The 23,287-nt window shown below is 32.8% G+C and overlaps 1 protein-coding gene across 1 annotated transcript in view; it reads left to right on the top strand.

Moving 5' to 3' along the window:
• Nucleotides 1–23,287, top strand: part of DACH1 (dachshund family transcription factor 1) — a 407,110-nt gene that overhangs the window by 255,745 nt on the left and 128,078 nt on the right. The gene's annotated exons all lie outside the window — the stretch shown is intronic.

Here is a 23,287-nt window from a genome sequence, read left to right as displayed (position 1 = left end):
ATTTTTAAGATATACTATTTCCCGTGAAAACCTAAACAATAAGCTATGAAGGAGGTGCATAATTTGAGACCATCCATTCATCAGCCATTTGTTTCATAAGTGAAAAAAACACATTTCAATGTTAGTGTCTCTACCTGTAGACTTTACCTCTTAAATTGTTACTTGATTAGGAGCTCAGTTTGGGACATAAATTTAAAATCTCTAAAAAGATCTTTTGATAGCCTTACCCCAAAACTGCTTATTCCTCAGCCTTCTCATCTTCCTTATTGGTAACTCCATTGTTCTACTTACCTGCCCATGCCTCAAATTTGGAACCATCTTCCCTCTCTTATACCCACGTCTAATGTGTCCACAGATCCACCCATCTGTTACCCCTTCATCATCCCTCGCTCGGTTCATTGTGAAGGTCTCCTGACCTGATTCCCTGATTCCTCCCTTTTCCTTTACAGGCAGACTAGGCCTGTGAACTCTTATGTCTGATCAGGTCACTCCTCTTTGTACACTGTGCCAATTCTTCCTATTTCATGTAGAGTAAAATAATAAGTCTTTTAGATAGCCTATAATCCCCTGCATGATGAGCTCCTGGCTTCTTTTCCACTCTGCCTGGCTTCCATCCCAAGCACAATTTCACTCACTCACCTTTAGCAACTCTGGCCTCCCTGCCATTTCTCAAATATCCCAGGAACACTCCTGCCTTGGAGTCTTTGCATGTCTTTTCCCCCTTGGAATCCTCTTCTTCCAGAGATTCATAGTTCTTGTTCTCTTATCTCCTTCAGAAGTCACCTTCTTTTTAAGGCTTTTACCAACAACTATATTTTAAATTGCAACCTACCTCCTCAGTAAATGTGTACTCCCTACTCTCCTTTCCTGTTTTATTATTCTTCATGGAACGTATCACAATCTGACACACCATGTAATTTATTGAGCATATAATTATTAGACTATCAGCCCCTTGGGGCTGGGAGTTTGTTGTCCAGTTTGCTCATCATTGCTAATCCCTGTGCCCAGAACAGTGCCTGCAATCAAGATTCATTGAAAGAACGAATTGACAAGGAATATATGTTTTGGATCACCAAAACATACAGAAAATAATATTGCTAAACAGATTTAACTGAGAAAAACTATGAGCATATCAGTTGTTCTTTAATGAAAGCACTAACTTTTCCAGTGAGATCTAAAGATAAATAAAAAGCCCTCAACATTCTATGCACCGAGAAAGTGATGATGAAATAGTTAAAACGTTTATTTTCTAAATGTGACATGCTCTAGGAGCTACACATCACTTCAGCTCATGTTTACACATTATGCTCTATAACTGCTTAAAATCTAGGTATTTTTAATTGAATTTTATGGCTGGTCTACACTGTTGATAGTAATTTTTATGTTATAGCTTATGAGTTTAGTCATAGAAGGATACAGAGAAATTTCCATTGATGCAATAAAATATCTATAAAAGCAAAGTGGTGTTTCCTTAGTAGGAAGTTATGTTATATATCTCTAAATCTCTGAACATTCAATTATGAAAAATGCATTTTGAGAATGAATTTTTATAAATTAAATAATTTTCTTTAAAATGATAGGAATTCATTATATATTTGTAGATCTATTACATAAAGTGTATATTTTTAATAAACTACTTTTGTCATGGTAATATACTTACGGGTAGCAGCCCAAGACTTCCTGCAAATTTCCTTATTAAAGATATCCATAATCAAGCAAATTATTTATTTTAATAGATTGCCTTTTAAAATATATTAAATGTTTATGTTCTATCAATTGGAATTCATTTAATACACTGAAAGAATTATACAAAGGTGCACTTCACGTTCTTTCATACTATTATCTTTTGGAAGAGTTTTATTTCAATTTGGCAAGAATATTTAAGATGAGCTCTACCCTCTTAAATTGCTAAGGGTACAACACATATTGTTAACTATGTGTACAATGTTGTATGGCAGATCTCTAGAGCTTATTCATCTTGCTTAACTAAAACTTAATGCCTGTTAATTAGCAACTTCTTATTCGCTCCTCACTCCAGCTAAATAAATAACCAGTCATAGAAAGAGAAATACTGCGTGATTTCACGTATATGAGATATCTAAAACTGTCAAATTTATGTAAACGTTTTTTATTCAATTTTTTAAAATGTGCAACAAAGTTTTTTAATTGGAAATTATGTTATTAAATTATAGTGTTTAAGTAATTAACTGAAATATTCAAGATTATATTTTTCTTAGGAACGTTTAGGATTTTATTTTCAAAAAGCATGTGAGTTAATCAAATTTAATGTGAACACAAACGGATTCTTCTTCATAGTTTGTCATAGTTATTCAATATATTTTACTTACTTCACCATGGGAAATGATGACGAAAAATGGAAATGTTCCATTATTATTGAACTTTAAAATTTCTTAAGTTAAGGATTATGAATACTTTTGGCTGAAAGCGTACATACTCTTACTATTTTCTTTTTTTTTCCTGTATATTCCCACTCTACAGCACTTTCTTGAATTTTAAAATGTATAACATTCATTTGACATTTTGAAGTCTAAAAATTAAATTTTCATGCTTGCTTTGAATGCATCTGAGAACCTAGAAATGAAATTTTGATAGAAATAAAAATTCCACTAGGAATATTATCGATTATTTGGAATGTGTAGCTTTCATTTACGAATTAAAACATATTAGCTAAGTCATCTGGACATGGCTTGGCATCTATTCTTTCAATGATTGATATAATAAATAATTTAGATCTGTTGTTTATAAAAGCTTGCAGATGGTCTTAAAATTTTAGAACATAAAAGATCTGATTAATTTTGTAGAATCTAGACAATCAGAAAAATGTTTTCAGAGTGTATTACTACCTCTGAATTATAAGATGTCACAAAAAGTTGGTTTGAACATTTATGCTATCTTCAATAAAAGGATATTTCTCCCCTTCTTTGTTAACTGATAGCTTAAAAATGATAAAAATAGAATAACCCCCCAGAGTATTTTATATTATCTCAGTTTAATTCCTGGCTTTAGTCAATCCAACATTACAGTCAATCCCCAATTTACAAAGGTTCCGCTTCTGTATTTTTAACTTTACTGTGGTGTAAAAGTGATATGCATTTAGTAGAAACTACTTAGAATTTTGAATTTTGATCTTTCCCTGGGCTAGCATGTGCAGTAAGATCCTCTCCCATGATGCCGGGCAGTGGCAGCGAGCTGCAGCTCCCAGTCAGCCACGTGATCCCTAGGGTAGACAACCGAAACACTTACAACCCTTCTGTACCCAGATAATCGTTGTCTTTTTCACTTTCAGTACAGTATTCAATCAATTACATGAGATATTCAACACTTTATTATAAAATAGGCTTTGTGTTAGATGATTTTGCCCAACTGTATGCTAACGTAAGTGTTCTGAGCATGTTTAAGGTGGGCTAGGCTAAGCTATGACGTTGGGTAGGTTAGGTGTATTAAATGTATTTTCGACTTAGGATATTTTCAACTTATGATGTGTTTATTGGGACATAGCCAAATAACAAGTTGAGGAAGATGTGTATATTTAAACTCCCCTGCTAATTTTTCCTATCATTCTACGGTGGTGTGTTCTTGTGTGTTAATATTGTGCACTATTCTTGTTTCTAAAAATCTGAACTCTGAGGCCGCTCCCTAGCAATTACATATATTTTTAAATTCTACTAATGTTTCCTAAACTCCAAAGCATCACATAAATGTTAATTATAATACACTGCCTTCATTTGGAATGCCAGTTCACTGAATGCCTCTTCTGAACCATGTCCCGGGCGAATCTGGGTCATACAGAGACTAAAGGTGGAGGCTTTACTGTTAAAGAACTATAAGAACCCCTTGGAATAACATTGCATTTTTCCTTGTTAAAATTGAGATGGTCAAGTTCTGCGTATATTTTTAGAACTTACCAGTTTCAAACTGTATTCTCTTTTAATGCTCATAGTGTATTAACTATTTTTCTATTTGTGTTTAAATCTGCTCCTCTCGTCTAATATTTCTTAAGAATGGCTATAATTTCCTCTCTATAATTTTATAAACTCCAAATTGACATGGCAAAATTCTCTCATTTTTTTTCAGGCACTTCCTTCTCCTTCTTATCCTTCTCGTATCAGTTCTACGACAGGTGCTTTGTATACACTCATTATCTAATCTGTGCCATAATTTGATACTCATCCTTGATTATTGATATAGTACACATGAGAGACAGAGCTCACACAGCTTCTTCAGCATCTCGGTCCTGTCTCATTTCTGTCTGACCTCAACATTTGGGGATCTTAACTTTGACTTTTCTACTTAATAATTGCTCTTTTTATTAATTACCTAGTTCTGTATACTTTATGCTTCATGTACATCATCTCACTTAATTCTAAGTTGCTCTTAAACAGATATTATTCTCACTTTCCAGATGAAGTGGTTGAGGTACAAAGTGAGGCTTTTTATTTAAGACTGCAAAAGCAATGTTTAAAGACACCTCTAACTTTTACCAACCTCTGTGCTTTGTCTGGTCACCTCAAAATCACAAGTAACGACTTATTCCTTGGGAGGTAATATTAAGTCTAGAGAAAGGATTCCCTTTCTTATTACTACCTTTTAAAAAATTCAATTGTAGGTATGAAGGTAATCAGATTTCTATAAGAAACTTTAGAGCAACTTTTCTTATCTTGTTCTTGTTGTCTGAAGTCACATTAGGATGGTATTTGACTTACTAAATTAGTACGTAGCCCGGATGCTCTAAAATGTTATCAGATATAGTAGCAGTTCTTGAAGTGTAGTCCCAGGACCCATGGAGGGGAGGGTTCTCAAAACACTTTCAGGGAGCCAAGAGATCAAAATTTTTTTCACAATGATGCTAAGACCTTATTTACCTTTAAAAAGTCTCATTTTCTGATGCGTATACTGGAGTTTTTTAGAGCGTGTGTGATTTGTGACATCACAAAAGACTGAATGCAGAAATGGATATGAAAATCCAAATGACTTCTCTTAAGCCAGACATTAAAGAATTTTACAAAAGTGTATTTTTTGGGAAAATACATTTATGTCTCATTAAAACATGTTATTTATGAGAACATACACTGAACTTGTAGCTATTTTTAATTAATAAATAAACATGTTTAAAATTCTCAATGTTCTTTTCTCATATGGTAAATATTGACAGATATAACCGATGTTTATGAAGAGATCCTGAAACCTAAAAGTTTGAGAATCACTGACGTACAGAGCTATATATTGTATACAAGACCCTAGATTTTTAGACTCTATATTAAGAAACCTTGGTCTTTTTACACTAAGTTTTATTCCAGGGTTTTCTTTAAAATTGCTCATAGTCAGTGGTGGTAGTGAGAAGGAGAATGAAGTATCTGCAGTGAGAAAGTTGAAAATCTCAGGCATCGTAAAGCAATACGATGGTCTCAGAAAGGGTGACGGTGGAGATGAGCAAAAAGTTGTTTTCAAAATCTTGGTTGACTTTTGAATGATCATTATTAGATAATCTCTAATTTTCTCTCTCCCTGTTCTTGTAGATAAAAACTTCAATCCTCTCAGATATCCTTGCTAAATTTTTTTCTATGCGTCTCACTCACTTAACATTTAGGGGGCAAAGTCTCTGTGTAAGGCTTTCCAGTCGATGGTGAATTGCAAAGTGCAAATGAAAAAATACTCCTTGTCACTTTCACTCTAAACCATATAGTAAATGGCAGAGCTAAGTTTCAAGTCTACAGTTTATAGTCCAACCAAGGAGGCTAGTTTGTGTATTTATCCATCAAATTTTAATTATTTGGTACCGAGACACTTAGTCCAGTAAACACGTATATTTAATATGGAGTATGCACAAAGAATTCCCATGATTCTAATCAAAGCAAGGTTTTACTTCATTAAGACATTTCTCTTCTCTAAATATTTTAAAACGCAGCATAGGTATGGCTTTTATGCTAAACCAAGAGAACTGTTTTCCTTTGACCTTCTGTGTAGCCTCGTGATATAGGGACTTGGTGTTTAGTGATATTGAAGATTTTGTGTGTGTTTATAACAGATTTTCTTTCTCTTTTTGATATGAGATGTTTAAAGCATACTGTGTGGCTTGTGAACTAAAGAATACTTTATGTTTTTTAATCTGAAGAGCAGCCATAATGTTTTTTTTTTAATATTAATTTGCACCTCTTTAGATTTCCACAGAGGACATTTCTAAAATTTATGTGTAGCATAAACACATCTTTTAGTTAATTGTAGAAGTTTAATTCTGACTATATTTACAGCCCCGTAGGTATAGTTGAAAATTTACATATTAAACAGAGTTGCTCTCTGGCATGGTTTAAGAAAATGATCTGTGCTCTTAATTACACCCTTAGTATAAGTGTGTGAATGTCATTTACTGAAATGTAAAGACCAAATGGATGATGATGAAGGTAATGATGGTGATACTATCAAACATATTAATTATATTAAGTTGGCAAATTTTGTTCTTTTTTTCATTGTCGGATCATTTTACATTTAATGAGGCTATGAGTTGAAGTTTATTCCAATATGATGAAAATCCTAGATTTACAATTAGTTTTATAGCTATTTTATGTCTTTTTAGGTGAATCAAAACTTCAATATCAATGAATTCAAAGCTAAATTTTCAAACTAAATTAAGAAAGTGTGTAACCATGTTTACACTTTTCGTAGCAATTAACTTTATTCCTAGAATCAAATACTGATTTACAGTGTACAAAATGAGTATATAATTTGACAATAAAAATGAGTTGGTTGTTCATTCACTATGTATGGCAAAATTAAAATTTCTTATTTTTAAAAGGCAAGCTATCAAAAACTGAAAATATCTCTTATGATATTGAAAGCTATAAAAATAATAATTATCAATATATTCCTATTAATATTGTCCTTTCCTCAAGCAGTTTGAAGGATATTTAAAGCATAGCCCAAAATTAGAGTTGACAATTGCAAATACAAACCAACCAACACAGTAATAAAATCAATACTTACATTTCCCTTGAGGCCACTATTTACTGTTTGCCGCACCATTTCCTTAATGGAATGACAGTTATGTTTGCAGAAACCTTGTAACTACCATTTTTATGTTTTAACTAAAAGCAGCTTTCTTGAAGAAGTATGATAAAGAAATTTTTGAGCCAGTATTAAAAATTGTCATAACTATTTAGTAGTTAATATAAGTACAGAGAAGGCAACCTTTGTTTTCAGTTTTTTTTCTGATAAACATGATAGCATTTCATATGCAGTGATATTTTTCTAATAATGGCAATACATCTTTTAAATCTTCATTATGATAAACATTGACTTAAACATCTCACTATACTTAAACAACTTACCCAGTTTAAATGAACACATGCAATCACTAGAGTGTAATTCATTGTGGGATTCATTTTTACATCGTACTATAAAAAAATAAAAGAAAGGAGGGGAGTAATTAGCAGTTTATTTTATTCCAACTAGTTTCAAAATATGATTGACAAAATGATTTACTAATCTCTTTTAGATGACTTTTCTTTTCTTGTTGTTGAACAGTAATTTCCCTTTTTTACTTATTATGAAGAAATTACTTCAGAATTGAAATATATGTACTATTTTCATCACATTATCTATTTCTCTTTTGAGTATACTTTCCATTGCATTTGAAATTATCTAATATTAATATAGCATTTTCATGTCAATTCTTTTAACAGATTTACATTTTTCTAGGATTTAGTCAAAATTAAAGTTAATTTATCCCCACATTTGCTTCTGGTTTTGTCTTAAAGATAATAATAGCATAAGAGTCATTCAAGATGGAAGGGTCATTTTTACCTCCCAGAGGAATTTATGCATGGCCAAACTTTGTTTGATTAGTAATTGTACAAACTAAAATAGTGAAATTGTGTGGACGGAATTCATGGCCCTTTTAGAGAACATGTTTTGAAACAGGATATTGAAAATAAAGTTCCATTGGCCAACTCTGGTCTTTTTACATGATGATGTCAGCAACTATGTTGCATGATAAAGCGGCAATATTTTCACGACAAAGAAAAATTCATATCCACATCTTTAATAAATGAAGGAAAAAAATATCCTTGCTAGATTCATATATTCCCATCAGAACCTTTGTAGCTTCTCTCAAACTGTAAATATTGAGAGTATCATCAGAATGAAAGTGGTGTGGCATCAAAATTAATCGCTGAAGTTATTACTTATGGTGTCACATGTATCCCATATTCAGGCTTTTCACACAAAGCTTTGAAGAGCCCTACAGGGCCAACCAAATGTAATTGATATAGAATCATTGCTGCGCAACAGCTGCGGTAACAAGGTGCTGCAGCCTTTACTTTAATCTACCTTTCTTCCTGAGAGTTTATTATGTTTTTGAATTTATTCTTTTGTAGATCTGGGAGCTATCTTTTTTATGGAAATTAATCTTTTTAGAAGATTTGTACTCTCTTTTTCAAACACTAATACATTCATTCAAGTATCCTATTATTCAGATCCAGCTGGCTTTTATCTGGTGATATTTACTTCAAAAAGCCAAGTTAAATGGTATCATAGATTAATTCTCAGGGCACAGGAAAGCTTTTTTAGAGAAAAACATGATTTGGTAATTACTTGAAATATCATAATAAAAATCACAGAAAATGTCAAAAATGTATTGTATAATCTGTCATAATAGAAAACTTCAAAAAGGTGTTTAATTGAAAATGTGGTATTCTCCATCGTAAGCTTTCATTTCAGTCAAACATGATATAACTCAAAAGTTTGCTTTGGGTTCTAATACACTCTATTATGAATTTTAGGTTTATATTGTTTGTTCACACAAAGCAGTGAAACTTCAAAAGGGACATTATCCACTGCTATCTCTTACATAAATCAAACTGGAAATAAGACACATTTTACAATTCAATTTAAGATCCCACTGAGACAATAATGTTGCAAGCTGTGCATTTTGCAAAGTAATATAGTAATGTCTAGTTTGCATTTTTGAAAAACCAAATTAATCACACTTTATTGAATACGTTGGAACAAACCTAAAATTCATCTATTATTAAAAACTTGTGCAACAAACACAAACTATATTTTATACATAAAGGACAAACTCATTTATTCATTAAGATGAAACACTTGGAGTTTGCATTTTGTAACTATGAAAGAAATGACATTTGCTATCAGGCTTTTTGAATTTTTAAAAGCTGTCTATGCATAGTAAGCTGCTTGAAAATTTCTTTTAGCACGTTGCATTGTACCAAGTTGTAAAACATTCAGATAAAATTAGAATTTAACTTAAAAACTTCAGGGTAAGAAAACAGAAGTCATTAACGTAAATGATATACTTTATAGACACATCTTATACAAACTTCAAAAATTCGTACACATTCATGTGTTTTATTTTACATGTTAGCAACTTAAATAATATGTTTTGATAAGAAAAATAAAATCCTCCCCAGGCAAAATAAAGGCTTATCATGCTGTATAACTTTTCTCAGCCTGAAGAAAATAAGTACTTTTTGCATGTACATATTTGTGTGAAATTCTAACAGGACATTCTATATAGTATTGGAAATGAAATTTTTTGTGATATCATTTAGAAATTATTACCTACATGATATATATTATACCATTATTTTTGAGAGGTCAGTATTGAGGAATTCTAGTGAACATAAGAACTGTGAATAGTGAAAAAAGTGAAGAATAGTAAGAATAATGCCTAAGCCTGGGATGTTTATTTTACTGGTGCATATTTTTCAATGTCAGGATAGTAAACATTGTTTTGTTATCTGCTGATGTGTATAATATTCTGTATGTGATAACAGTTACATGAGGTGCTACAGAACAGTAATAGACGTTCTACACAGAATAGACATAGACACATTCCCAGATTTAATTTTTCAATAAAACATTAAAACCAAACTTGTTATATTTCATAAACCTAATTATTAAATCATAAATTTGGGGGGAATATTTCCTTTTTGCTTCCCCAATTGTATCATTCACGGAGGATCTAAAAAAAGTCCATCAACTCTGAATCTACTGAGCTTGCTCTTACTTTCCTAATAATCACTCTACGTTGCTGACTCATAGTCTCTAAGCTGTTGCCCTCTGTCAGGAAAGGGTAAATTATATCTCTTTGTGTGAAGACTTCCAAACAAGATTTACATAGTTTTCCTTTCATTGAGAAAAAAATTTTTTTCATTGCATATCTAAAAGGAATTAGTTGACAAGCCACTGGATTCAGATACAGGGAAGAGTATGCAGTATGTCCTCACTCAGCATAATTGTTTTGTCATGTCTGGCTCTGAAAACCAATTTGTTTTTCAATCATCATCTTAGAGTCCTCTAATGGTAAAGAAGACAAGATTTTCTTTTTCTGCTTTATTGGTTTTCCTGTGGCATGAAATATGAGAATCAAGATCCCTGCCCTGGTCATATCAGTGTCAATGTGGTGGATGACAGAACTTGGGATGATTATTCCTGGTGATGACTTCCTTCTCCTCCTTCTGACTATCTGATACATCACTTTAATCATATCTCTCCCCTGCCTAAGATGATGACCAAACTCATCATCCTGACATCTGAGAACTTTCATAATCTGGCCCTAGCCTACCTAATTCTTTCTGACTTCTTGTGCTTTCCTAATATGTACTTTCTCCTCCAGTCTATGGAGCTACCCAGCTGTCATTCAGACTTACCATTTACGTTTGTCTTTGCCCAACTGCACAGTCTGGGCAATTCTCTCAACTGAGTGTGCCCTGTTGTGCAGTAGAAGGGCTTTAGGACCAAGGGTCAGACAAATAAAAGTGCTCCAATCCAGCTCTTTTCCTAAAGAATTACGTGACTGTAAGCATTTAATTTAATCATTCTGAACCTCAGTTTCCTCTGCTGTAAAATGAGAGGATTGTGCTTCATGGTGCCGTCTTTTCAGTGAAGTCTTCCCAATGTACCCTCCTAAAACACGGGCTTACATGTGCACACATATATCATGTACATGCAAAAATTCTCTTTCATCCTTCTGTGACAGGTATCTCTTTTAATATACAATGTCACTTTATTAATTTGCTCATTATTTTTTTTATACCCACTTCCCGACTAGAATATAAATGCAATGAGGATATATATTTTTATCTGCATTTTTCACTACTATATTCCAAGTGCTTACAATCCTTGGCCCATATTGGGTATTTGATATGGGTTAAAAGAAAGAATGAATGAATGATTTCTGTGTCTATTTGGTACTGTAGCATTCTATGATTCAAATATATGCAAAAAATAAATTGTGCGTTATGTAGTAATGTTTAAATATAATTTATTGCTCCTTGACTTGCACACCCTAACATTCTTGGTATCTGGTTCTCTTTATTTGATTATATATTATTTTTAAAAATATTGTGTTTCTGTCCTATTTCTATGTTTTTTCTATTTGATATGACTGCATGATAAGTCTGCTGGTTTCCTCGCCAAGGTTTTCAATATACACTATTACCTTGACTTTTGGGTAAATGAGAAAATAAAATCTTTTTCAGAGCCAGAACCTAAACATATACTAATACTAATCTGAGTAAATGCACATGATAGAGTGATGTTCAAAAATTATTTTCGAAGTCAGTAGAGATTTAACACATTTAAAAATTAAGCCTTCTTTTCTTAAATTCTTGTTGCTTTTGTGAATTTATTAGATTTAAAATAGATAACAATATATAAATATACAAAAGATCCTCCTCCAGAGTACTTATACATGTAAGCCATCAAAAACCAAATCATTTCTGAATTTTTGTTTATTGATGTATCCAGAACATTGTTCTTTGTGAAAATGGTCCAAATATGTATATATCCAATGAGGTGAAAAATATACTCTAGATGTTTCTTTGTAAAAAGCAGGAAGTCCCTACAACAAAATTTCAAAATTTACCAAAGAAGAAAAACAATTTGTGTACAGATCATTTTAACTATAGGAAGTTCTTGAGGTATTTAATTTGTTTTGAAAAATTGTGCTTTAGCCTACTAACTGAAGTCTTACATAGTTATTTAATATAAATTATTTTAATTAAGACCAACATTTAACAAGGTGTACTTACCCAGGTGTTAAGACAGGTATACGTAAATGAGAGCATCTGTGTGCTGTTGACACTGGTCCTAACATTTCCTGTGTAATGATGTGAGAGAAGGTGTGTGGTAGAACAGACAAGTAGAAATGCTGCCATATTTTAATATTGGAGGAGATATTGAGATTATTTAAGACAGACGGTGATCACAAGGGAAAATAACAGATGATAATAATTTTTATTACAGAGTATTGTTTACAATTAGATAGCTATTTATTGTTCAGTAATTAAGGATCCCTCCCTAGAAGATAATTATTTTTAACAGGTAGAGTTCTCTTTATAATGACAATATTTAAAATATAATAGCTTTACTACAGATAAAGATAATTTGGATAGATGTTAGTTTTATAAGTTCAAGATTTTAAAAAATCCTGTTGCTTTGAGCACTTTAGAAAAGATGGCAATTTCATCATTCATCATTTAATTTTAACAAGACATGAATCTTTTTAATATTGATGTTGGAAAAATTGTTGAAGAAAAGAAAAATAATGAATATGAATGATTTATCCAAATACCACACTGGATGTGTGTGTGTTTTTAAAAAATGAACATAAACCTATGTTTAGCACTTAACTCTGACACTGAATCATTGTGTGACCTTACATTGATTGCATTCTCCCTTACATTCTTCATTGGTCACATTATGGTTATCATAATTATGCCAGATAATTTTTAAAATAAAAAATGAATAAGAATGCTTAAATTTTACTTTATATTGACCTAAGGGTTTTGGTATTGTCAGAAAATCAATCCTCATTTCAAAACACAGTTTCTAACCATTTTTCTTTTGTAATTCACATTGTCATTCCAACCTAAAAAAGCATATTGTATCCATTTATTCTTGGGATAAAAATCAGTGCTTATATTTAATTGCCAAATTGGACTTAAAATGTAAAAATAAATTATCCATATTACTGCTAATCTTCCTAAGTATTTTTTTTCATTGCCAACAATTGAAATTTTAGTGGTTGTTTTGACCTTGAAAATCTCTTGCCATGTCTGTCCATGAAAAACTGATGAAAAGTGCTTTGAATAGTATGTTTTCGCTGCATATAATAGAAGCTATGGAAAGAATGATTTGGTTTCATATAAACAGTAGCTTTCAACAGGCCTGACGTCTGCATATAATCTACCACTGTAATATAATATTCTTTCAATGGATCTTCAAAAGTGCTTAGTTCTTTGTTATATGTAGTCACTTGATTTAAAGCTGCCTCTCTCCATAATGTTTTTAAGGGGGACTTTGTAATTATTGAATATTATAATTATTTATCATATTACAAGTTAGACTAATGGCATCTTTTCAAACTATGCCTAGTTGTGTCTATTTGTTTTTTTTGTCTCTGTTTAGGCTGTCTACCTAAACAGTAGTTAGGATTGTTAACTCTTTAACTCCAATCATAATATTCTACATTCCTTCACTGAGTATTAATTAAGGGCCCAAGATCTGTGAGGCATTCATGATGATCATCTTATTAAAAATAATTTTATAGCTTAAAAATAAGCGGAGGGACTTGCATATTATAAAAATGCATTGACATCCTTTTGTGCTAAGAATGTATTGTAGGAGTCATATGCCAATATTGACTTATTCCTGCTCAGCTTCTCAGGTCTTTTTTTTTTTTGAATCATCCAGCCCGGCTTATTTGGGACTTATTCTGTGACTTACAGAGGAGATGCGCTTTGAGTAGACATACCTTTATATTTTCTATACCCTCTTCAAGTATCATGACTTAATCTCCCACCTACAAATCGAAGACATCCAAATCTTCCTCACTGGGCATCTGTTTTTCTTCGATGTTTCAGCCCCATATTTCTAACTGCTTGTTGTCAATCTCTATTTGACTGTGTCTGAAATACCTCATATTAAACAAGTACAAAGTTGAACGGATTTTTATTCATCGTTAAACCTGATCTTCCTCATAAAAGTGATTAAACACTTGTGAATTCAGAATTCCAAGATCTAAATCATGGGGCAATTTAAATCAATCTTTATAACACCATTATCAATCTACCTCAGCATTTCTAAAGACTTATTGAGATAGTACATATAAAGCTTAACACAATGCTGGACGTATTGAAAGTAGATGATGCGTATTAGGTATCACCACCATCATTGTTATTGCATTATTAGTGATATGACCATACACCCATTTGTTAATCTAGATACTCAGGTTATGTTTCATGTTTTATTTTCTTCATCTCCTTTTGTATCCAAATGATTACCAAGTTCTAGCAAGTCTATTTCCAAAATATCTAATATATTTTCCATTCTTCTTCTTCTCTTTCATTCCAGTCAAAGTATAAATTTATGTACATATATGCTGTATCTCTCTTCCACACTATAAACTGCTCAAGAACAAAGGCGATAGCTTATAATTTTGAATGCCATACTGAAGTTTACCACATGTAAATGTAAGAGTTGGTCTGGGTTTGCAGCTCTCAACTCAAGAACTGACTGACAGTTAGTCCTGCTTTGTTAAATGCATGGGATACAATGATTAGCTATCGAGACATAGACCTGACCTGACCATGTGGCACCTACATGAGGCAGGAACTGTTGGATCTTTTCCTTAATAGCAATGGGAACAGTTGAAGTCCTCTAAGAGAGGAGTGACAGTGTAAGATTTGTACTTAAAAGTAATGATGGCCCTTGAATCTGACTACAGCAGCAGATATAGAATTTGAGTAGAGATAAATTAATTAGGTAAAACCAACAGGACGTGAACAGGAATTGGACTTTAGTGGTGCACAGTGAGAGAGGAGGAGATAAAGATGATTCCTAAGTTTCTGGTTTATATGACTAGCTGGTGATGTCATTCGTCGAGGCTAACCAGGTTTGGGGAGAAGATAATTTAACACTTAGATCCATACAGTTGAGAAAAATCAAGATAATTCCCATGAGCATGCCATTCTACCTATGAGAGTTTTATGCTTTTTGGAAAATTCAACAGCAATTCTAGCTCAAGTAAGATTTTTCGATTTCAATATTGTATAAAACAGTGAATATTAAAACTGATTTTTACTGACCGTGAGCAACACTCACACATGAACATAAAATTGTTATTATATACCGTGACGTTGATTACTCTACTAACAGTATAGAAAGTGCATTAACTTGAAATTTTATTTGATGTCTGCAAATCTATAGGGAAATTACAATATCCTCAGGGAGGAGAATTTCTAGTTCATTTGTTTGCCTAATGGAAAAATAATTTGATGAGTTAAAGTGGGAAAAGGTAGAAATTCATTGACTTTGGCAGTGAGAAAGGTTATGATGCAGTTAAATTAACATGGATACATTATGCCAAATTGCATTATTTTGAAGAATTTTGTGAATGTATTTTAGATTGGAAAGCTTAAGTATCTTCCTAGTACTGTTATTTCTACACTGTCCATGATAGCATTATACTTTAGCTGTTCAAATTAACCAATCTGTTGCAATATCATCTTTTCCACTGAATAGAAACATTTGGCTCTTGCTTACAATTATCTTGTTGTCCATATCGACAACACTTCCAAATATTTAGTCAATACAAATTAATGTGGCTACGATTTCTTTCCTCTTACTGAGTTCTATGAAACTGTTTATCCAGTCTGAGTCTGCATTTGTCTTGTTTTGTTTTGGGGGTCTGTTTTACCTGGTTAACACTTAGAGCATGGTGCTAATGAGTCCAAAGACAACAACAGCATCAAAAAGCAAAGTGTTTTCTGATATAATTATCTCTGTCTTCCCCACATAAAGTATTTAACCTTTTATCTTTATAGTAATGGCCCTCCTTCTTTTAAGCTGCATCAAAACTTTCTGGATTTTGGTATGAAATAAGGGAAAATACATAGTATTGCACTTTGTATATAATGATTCATTCTAATCATTTTGATAAGTTCAAAATCAAGGCTATTTAAACTGGAAACCATTGTCTGTCTTAAGTTTCCTAATGCTCTTCCACTTTCCCAAGATTCCTCAAAGACTCTCAGGATGTGTTTTAGTAATGTCTGCCTGTTCTTCAAGGATCCTTTTATGTATTCTATCTGACATTAGTGACTTGAACTTCAACTTTGATTTTAGTTTGTTTCTTTTTCTTTCTAGTTCAACAATTATTAGCCATGGTAAAGAATATTTAAGCAAAATTTTTAAAAAATAAGCAGTTCTGATTTCCAGTATTTGGTGTGCTGCTTTGTGCAGCCTCTTAACTTATGCTGCTTTCAACAACATTGTGGAATATGTAAGGCAAAAGAAATATCTCAACTTGGTGTAGAAATTTAGATATTACCATAGTTCTGATGTACTAATAGCACCAGTATCATGTTATCACCATTACATATTAAATAAAATGTATCAAAAGAGCTCTGCCTTCAAAGGACAACATCACACGTAAAATAGAAACCCCCTTTTATGGGAAGAGTTCTAAAGTCCTAATTAACAAATATTTAACACACAGGTAACATAGAGTAAGATTTAGTTAATGATAAATAGCTAAAGAAAATATATCTAATTATTTCTGGGAAAGTAATCTGTTTTCCTACATGACTCATTTATTGGTAGTGGGATAGTTAGAATTCATGACAATGCTCTTCTTTCTCTCTAAGAAAAAAATTGATGTCAGAACATCAGCTAAGCAGGATTGGTTACACGACAGCCAACCAGTTCTGTTTTTCCCCAGCACTTCCAAATCAAGCATGATATGTATGCACATATGAATTTTAGACTCTGGAAATGGCCTACTCCATGGGCATTATTTTGCGATACCAATTAGGAGGCATTTGCAGTGTTTTCCTTGCTAAATCACTGTACTTAAACAGGAACATTTTAAATTGGGCCCCTCATTAATTGCACCCCTAAAAGATTGCTTTTTCCTCATTTTAAAACAGCGATTTGATCAAGTTGAACCAAAAAACCAGAAGATTTCAGTGTTCATATATGCTAAAGTACATCAACTAAGCTCAGATTGTTATCCAGAAAAAGATTTAAAGATTCCATTACAATAACTCATGTGAGGACTGTTTCTCCTATTTATGTAAAATACTAGTATTACTGCTGACATTGTGTATCCCATTTTTTATTAGGGTGAAGTTAATCCTCTAAATGATAATAACTTGTTTATTCTCACCTACCTCTGAAATAACAGCTGCACATCCGTAGCACCTGTGACTAGTATTTACTTTTACTTAGTAGTCTTGTTTCCATTGTTAAGATGGCGTTGACATCCTTCTTAGTGGTCTCCAATGGTATGGAGCAAATGCCTGCTCTTGCCATCATTTTTATTGTAAACGAATCTTGACAATGTCAGGTTCCCGTCACAGTCTATCAGCATCACTCACTAAACAGTGGTGTGACCGTTAGTCCCTGTGAGATTTGCCTCCTTTATCAGGGTCAGCCTGTGGGAAAATTTGAACAAATAGTTACCTGTCACCCAGGTATAAAGGATAATCATATTTAAACGGACTTTTACTGTTTTAATGCACAGTGGTTTAAAGGGCATTTATTTTTTTACAGGTTGCTTTAAACTTGTGTTTGATTATTTTACATGTATTCTATCCAAAATTCATAAAAAAATACTATAGCCTTCTCTTTTGGAACCTATTCCTCATTAGATATATTTAGGATTGAATAATAAATATAATAATTATTATTTTTTTGAGGAAGTTCAGACCTGAGCTAACATCCGTGCCCATCTTCCCCTACTTTATATGTGGGATGCCTACCACAGCGTGGCTTGCCAAGCGGTGCCATGTCCGCACCCGGGATCCGAACTGGTGGACCCCAGGCCGCCGAAGTGGAATGTGCAAACTTAACCACTGCACCACTGGGCTGGCCCATAAATATAATTATTTGGGCCAGGGTTATACTTAGTGCCACTCATACAAATACCCAAAGTTTTTTTTTAATTAAAGAGAAACTAATATCTTTCCCCAAAACATTTTCCATTTCCTTTCCTACCTAAAAATTGTGTTCCAAAGAATGAAGTGATCTTTTTTCTTTTACTAATGATTATCTCCACATTTAATCATTCTTTAATTTTTTTACTCATGGTAATCTTTTTTCTTTGAATTTCTGTCTCGATCAATAATTTCAAGTTTCACTTGATTTGTAAAATAACATTTTAAATGTTGAGCATTCACATTTCTTTCTTCTTATGTCATTTTATTTACAAGAATCAGTTACCAAAATTTTATTTATAATTTAGCCATATTTGTTGTTGGTTCTATTAAATATGCTATGTAACAAAATATTAAATAGAATTTTCTTTGTGGTCCCACATAAGAACAAAAGGTACCAGGTACTCCTCATTTTGAAGAAAGTAAAAAGCTGTTAGTACTTATTAGTAGCAGCTGAACCAAAATTTCTGTCTTGACTATCACTCCAGACTCCACAAACATCCTCTTTCTCTGTTTATAAGAGGGAATGACCATGGGGAGAGGGATGTTGAAGAAATCATGGTAGTAAAGAGACAGCACATAATGGAGAGGGCTATGTGGCTTTGTGGTCTTTCTTTTTTTTTTTTTCTTGCTTGAGGAAGATTCACCCTGAGCTAACATCTGTGCCAGTCTTCCTCTATTTCAAATGTGGGTTGCCACCACAGCATGGTTGCTGACAAGTGGTTAATGCCTAGGAACTGAACCGGGTCACTGAAGAGGAGTGCACTGAACTTAACCTGTAGGACATGGGGCCTGCCCTTTTGTGGTCTCTTTTTGAGAGTCCTTCCTCACCACCAAGTAAATGGAGGAGAGTTCCAAGGAATTCCAATTACTCAAAGATTACAAATGCCTCCACTTCATTTCATAGCTGGATTTCTGCTTTGACGTGAACTGCTGATTTCTATAAATATTTGGGCAGGAGGATAAAGAATTGAGGAGGAGTGGCAGGGTGTGCAGAATTCACATTGATGGGACAAGAGGACCCACACCAAGAGAAGGGCCATAGGATCAAGAGGCGAAGGCAGTGTAGAAGAGCAGGCAGCTGAAGGAGATTCATTGTCAGGGACTTGTGCTATAGGATATTCCTCTGGAAGACCCACCTTAAAGGATCAGACATTACTCAATAGGAGATACAAAGTGCTTAGGCACCTGCCACGTGGAAGAGGTCACTGGCTAATAGGAACCAGTTGGGTGGGACATGTTTATCCACTACCCAAAAGAAGGAGAGGAGGGGGATGGATGAAGAGCTAACCAAGCCCTTCTGTCTTCCAGGTACCGAGGCTTTAGGCCTAGTCAGTGCTGATGGAGATGGGGAAGCAGAAATGAATGTTAACTAGAATGTGTTTTTTTATACTCAAAATTTGCTCAGGGTTATTAAGGGGCAAAAAAGGGAACCTTGACACAGCATGTTTGAAGGCAGTAATTAGAGGGAAAATAAAACTATTTTATATTGGTAACCCATCAGTACTGGCTGTTTGATAACTTGGTTGCCCTTAGAGTAGGGATGGATTTCAAAATTTAAGAGTTTCTCCCCAAAGTAGTATATTTCTGTGTTTAAAACCTAGTCCATCATAAAATATGCATCACAAAATAAGATAAAAGTATAAAATGGGTGTGAGCCTAGGAAAAGATTCTGAGCTCATAAAAAGATGGAGATGGTACATAATTCTGTTTGTTTTTTCAGAATCTATAACTATGTTTCAGTGATGTGGTAGAGAGGTTGTAAGGGGGCGAGAATCTCCCATACCTAGTCCTTACGAATTTGAATTTCAGTGACACCAAATCTTAAGATCACCTTGCTTGTCCCTGAGAAATACACATCTTTTACACAAAAGGAAAACTAAGCACACGCAATCACTTTTTGTATAAGTTCCATGTATCTGAATATGTGATTATTGATAAATTCTTAATATCAGTATAATTAGGCATTTAAGTAAGGTGTTTCAGATTATATAAATGTGTAATTAATCGTTTTTATCTAGAGACAAAATAGGTAATTGGGTGTTAATTTCAACTTTCTGTCTTACATTCATGTACCCACTTATATCTGGCAGCTGCAAGACTGTACATTTGTTCATTTTTATCCCACCAAAATCATGCCATAGCATTACTAGCTGGGCTTCGTGGTGCTTATGGTTACACCAGTTAATTTCATCATAGCGGCTGCCTGTGTTCTGCTGTCAGAAGTGCAGATCTGCTTACACCTGTGTAAACTGATGTCTAGCCTGAGATTGTCCCCAGTGATTCTAAACAACCTGTATACAGGACTAGTTAGGGGGATCCTTTCTCTCTAGTCCTCTCCCCCAAACATTAACATACGATTATAGACTCTAGGTAATCAGACAGCTGGCTGCACTATCTGAGTCTTTTTGGGAGCCCATGACCGTTTTCCTTGGCTCAAAACTAGTTTTTATTTTTATCATCTTTTATGAGTCTTTGCATACACACCTCAACACCCTATCATAGTACACAGTATATTCTTTGAGGATCTTAGGGCTATATTAACCTCATCTTTTTATTCCACTGTAAAGTCAAAGAAACAGCATGATTCTACAAGAATGGAAGAGGAGAAATGAATCAGTTGTTTTCTGTCCTTCTAACTCCCCTTACCAAATTATGGAATTTTTCTTATATTTTGGAATTTTTCTTATGTGTTGAATCTTTTGTCTCTTGCAAGTTTTCATGTGGTCATAATAGTAAACTTTAATATTAAACGTATATATGTGTGTATGTGTGTTTGTATGTAGGCATACTATATATATACTGGCTTTTATCACTAAATATGTTGGCTTAAACCAAAGCGTTTGAAATTATATGTTTAATAACTATAGGCATGTCTTGTTCTGAGGTGGCCTATTTTCAGTTCTTATTTATTCATGCTAATAGAGGAGAAGGATGTAATAAATAATGCAAAAATCACTTACAGCTGACTTGGTTATATATTGTATATTTTTCATCAGACTTAGTTTCTTAATTGTTTGCTCTATTTATTACTCAAATGAGCTAACATCATGAGTATTTAACAAATAATGATTGGCGGAGATGGCTAGGAGCATTTTATGCAGTGGGAAAATCCAATCTACTGTTGTAAGCTTACTATGGAAAATTCACTTATGGAAGGTTGATATTTACCCTATACAAAGGATTGATATCCTGTGATGCAAAAGAGATGTGAAAATAGATAGTAGTTTGTTTACAATTTGCTTTCAGAATGACTTAATCAGAATTTTAGCTTAATATTATACACATTGGTAATGTAAAAAACCATAATTATAATTATACTGCTTCTTTACTGATATGAGAGTAAAATTGAACTATATTTGGAAAAATTACTTTTTCCCATTTATTAACCGGTAATCAGGATTTAAATAAGAGAGGAAATTTGTTCAAGTGAACAGAAAAACAAAAGTAGATAATAGGTATAAGCAGAAACAAACTGAATCCAAAATAATGAATGTGAACATTTTTATCTACTCACATATTATTTAATTATTCTGAAATAGGCAATCTACTATGAAAATTTAATCCTTGCATTTGTTGGATATTTTTAAATGAATTATGAGATATAGAGAAAATTATCTATCAATTATAAATTTCCAATGCAGTTTCTATGCTCAAATAATATTTATTTCAAAGTGTTATTTCTATTTCTAATAGTCAATGATTTTCCCTTAATTCTTCTTTTGACTGATAACATAAAAGTAAATACATAATTAAAAAATTTGGACATACTTTGATAAAGGCACTGTAAAGTGGATATGTTTAAAATGTTTTGTCACTGAATGTCCTCTTGACGTCATTTATAGTTTTGCGTGTTTGACTAGGACCTTCGTATAAGTGTCGCAAAAAGTCATGAGTAGAAAAATAAGGTATATAAATCATTTGATATGAAAGTGAAATTTTATATCACAGAGTAAGAGAAAACTGGAGAAATTTCTTTTATGTGAGTCATTTCTGTATGAAGCTATAAACTTTTTTTTCAGCCAAAAGCTGTCATGGTTTCTTGTAAAATAATAAAGATAATAAAGATATCCATTTTAATTGATTCTTTTCATTGTTTAATAAAATTGCTTTGTTTGATTGCTGAAGAATTTGAATTGAGTTTTCATTACCCACTTCTGAACAATTTACTCTAAGATCCAGACAGTATTGAGCTAATGAGTTTGAATTTATATTGAACCTTAACTGTCTCCATGAAGTAAATGGAAAAAAATCATGGCAGTAACTAAATATTCTTCATTAAAAACTATGTCGTAGAGATTTTACAATGAGGCTTTTAATAGAGCTAAAGCACTTAGATTGGAGTTTTACCAACTTTGCTGTTTCGAAGCATATTCTATGAAAATATGGTTTCTTTTTCTTATTTTAAGAAATGAAAATTCATAAGCTGACCAGGATATTACAGAAATTTTCTTTCAAGTGGGTAGTTTGTATATTCAACAGTTTCAGTTAAGCATTAATATTAAAATAATTTAATTTGGGGACATGTCTAAATTGAAATGATTTATAAACACCTTCCAAGAAGTATCCTATTAACGTGTTTCAAGAGCTATTTAAACGTAAGACACGGCCACCAATATTGAAATGCAAGCCCTACAATGTACTGTTTTGACTTTGGCACTGATATTGCCGCAGTCTTAAACTTAACCTCTCTCTGTAGTTGAAAACAAGTGATGTATTTGTTGATCACACACATTTAATTTATTGTTTCGACATTATTATCTTTTGTAAAGTGATCTTTTGGGTTCTCTGTACTATCTCTCTAACCAAGTTGGGCATTTAATGATTTCATGTTTAGGATTTGCTGTGGAACTGAGGAATTTTAACTCTGAAGGGTGGCTAGGATACCATTTAATACAAGGATCACTTTGCATTCTTTAACTATCAGAGTGTTTCAGTTCTAAGAAGTAATTCATTCTCTAAGTATATAATAGAGCCATTTTATATTGTTGATTAGTCAAACAGGATTAGACTTCACATATAGGCTAAATGTTATAGAAATGTTAGTTTTCAGAAAATTTGAGAACCTACCTGAGAAATAGAAAAACAAAAAGAAAATATGGTTTAGGGGAAATTTATTTACTTGAGCTTATTTCCCAAGAAATCACTTAGCCAATCTCCAATTGGGATATGCTTTTTAAAACCTCATTTCAAGTTAGTTATTAGAAGATTTGGAATAATATTGTATCCAAATAATTTATATTCGTTCCCCACAGGCAACAGTGATGGTTCTTGGGATAAGGAAACATTGTCCTCTTTCCTACCCCAGGGAG

This window comes from Equus caballus, chromosome 17, assembly GCF_041296265.1.
Source record: "Equus caballus isolate H_3958 breed thoroughbred chromosome 17, TB-T2T, whole genome shotgun sequence".
NCBI classification, from domain to species: Eukaryota; Metazoa; Chordata; class Mammalia; order Perissodactyla; family Equidae; genus Equus; species Equus caballus.
This window is presented reverse-complemented; position numbering and strand designations above follow the sequence as displayed.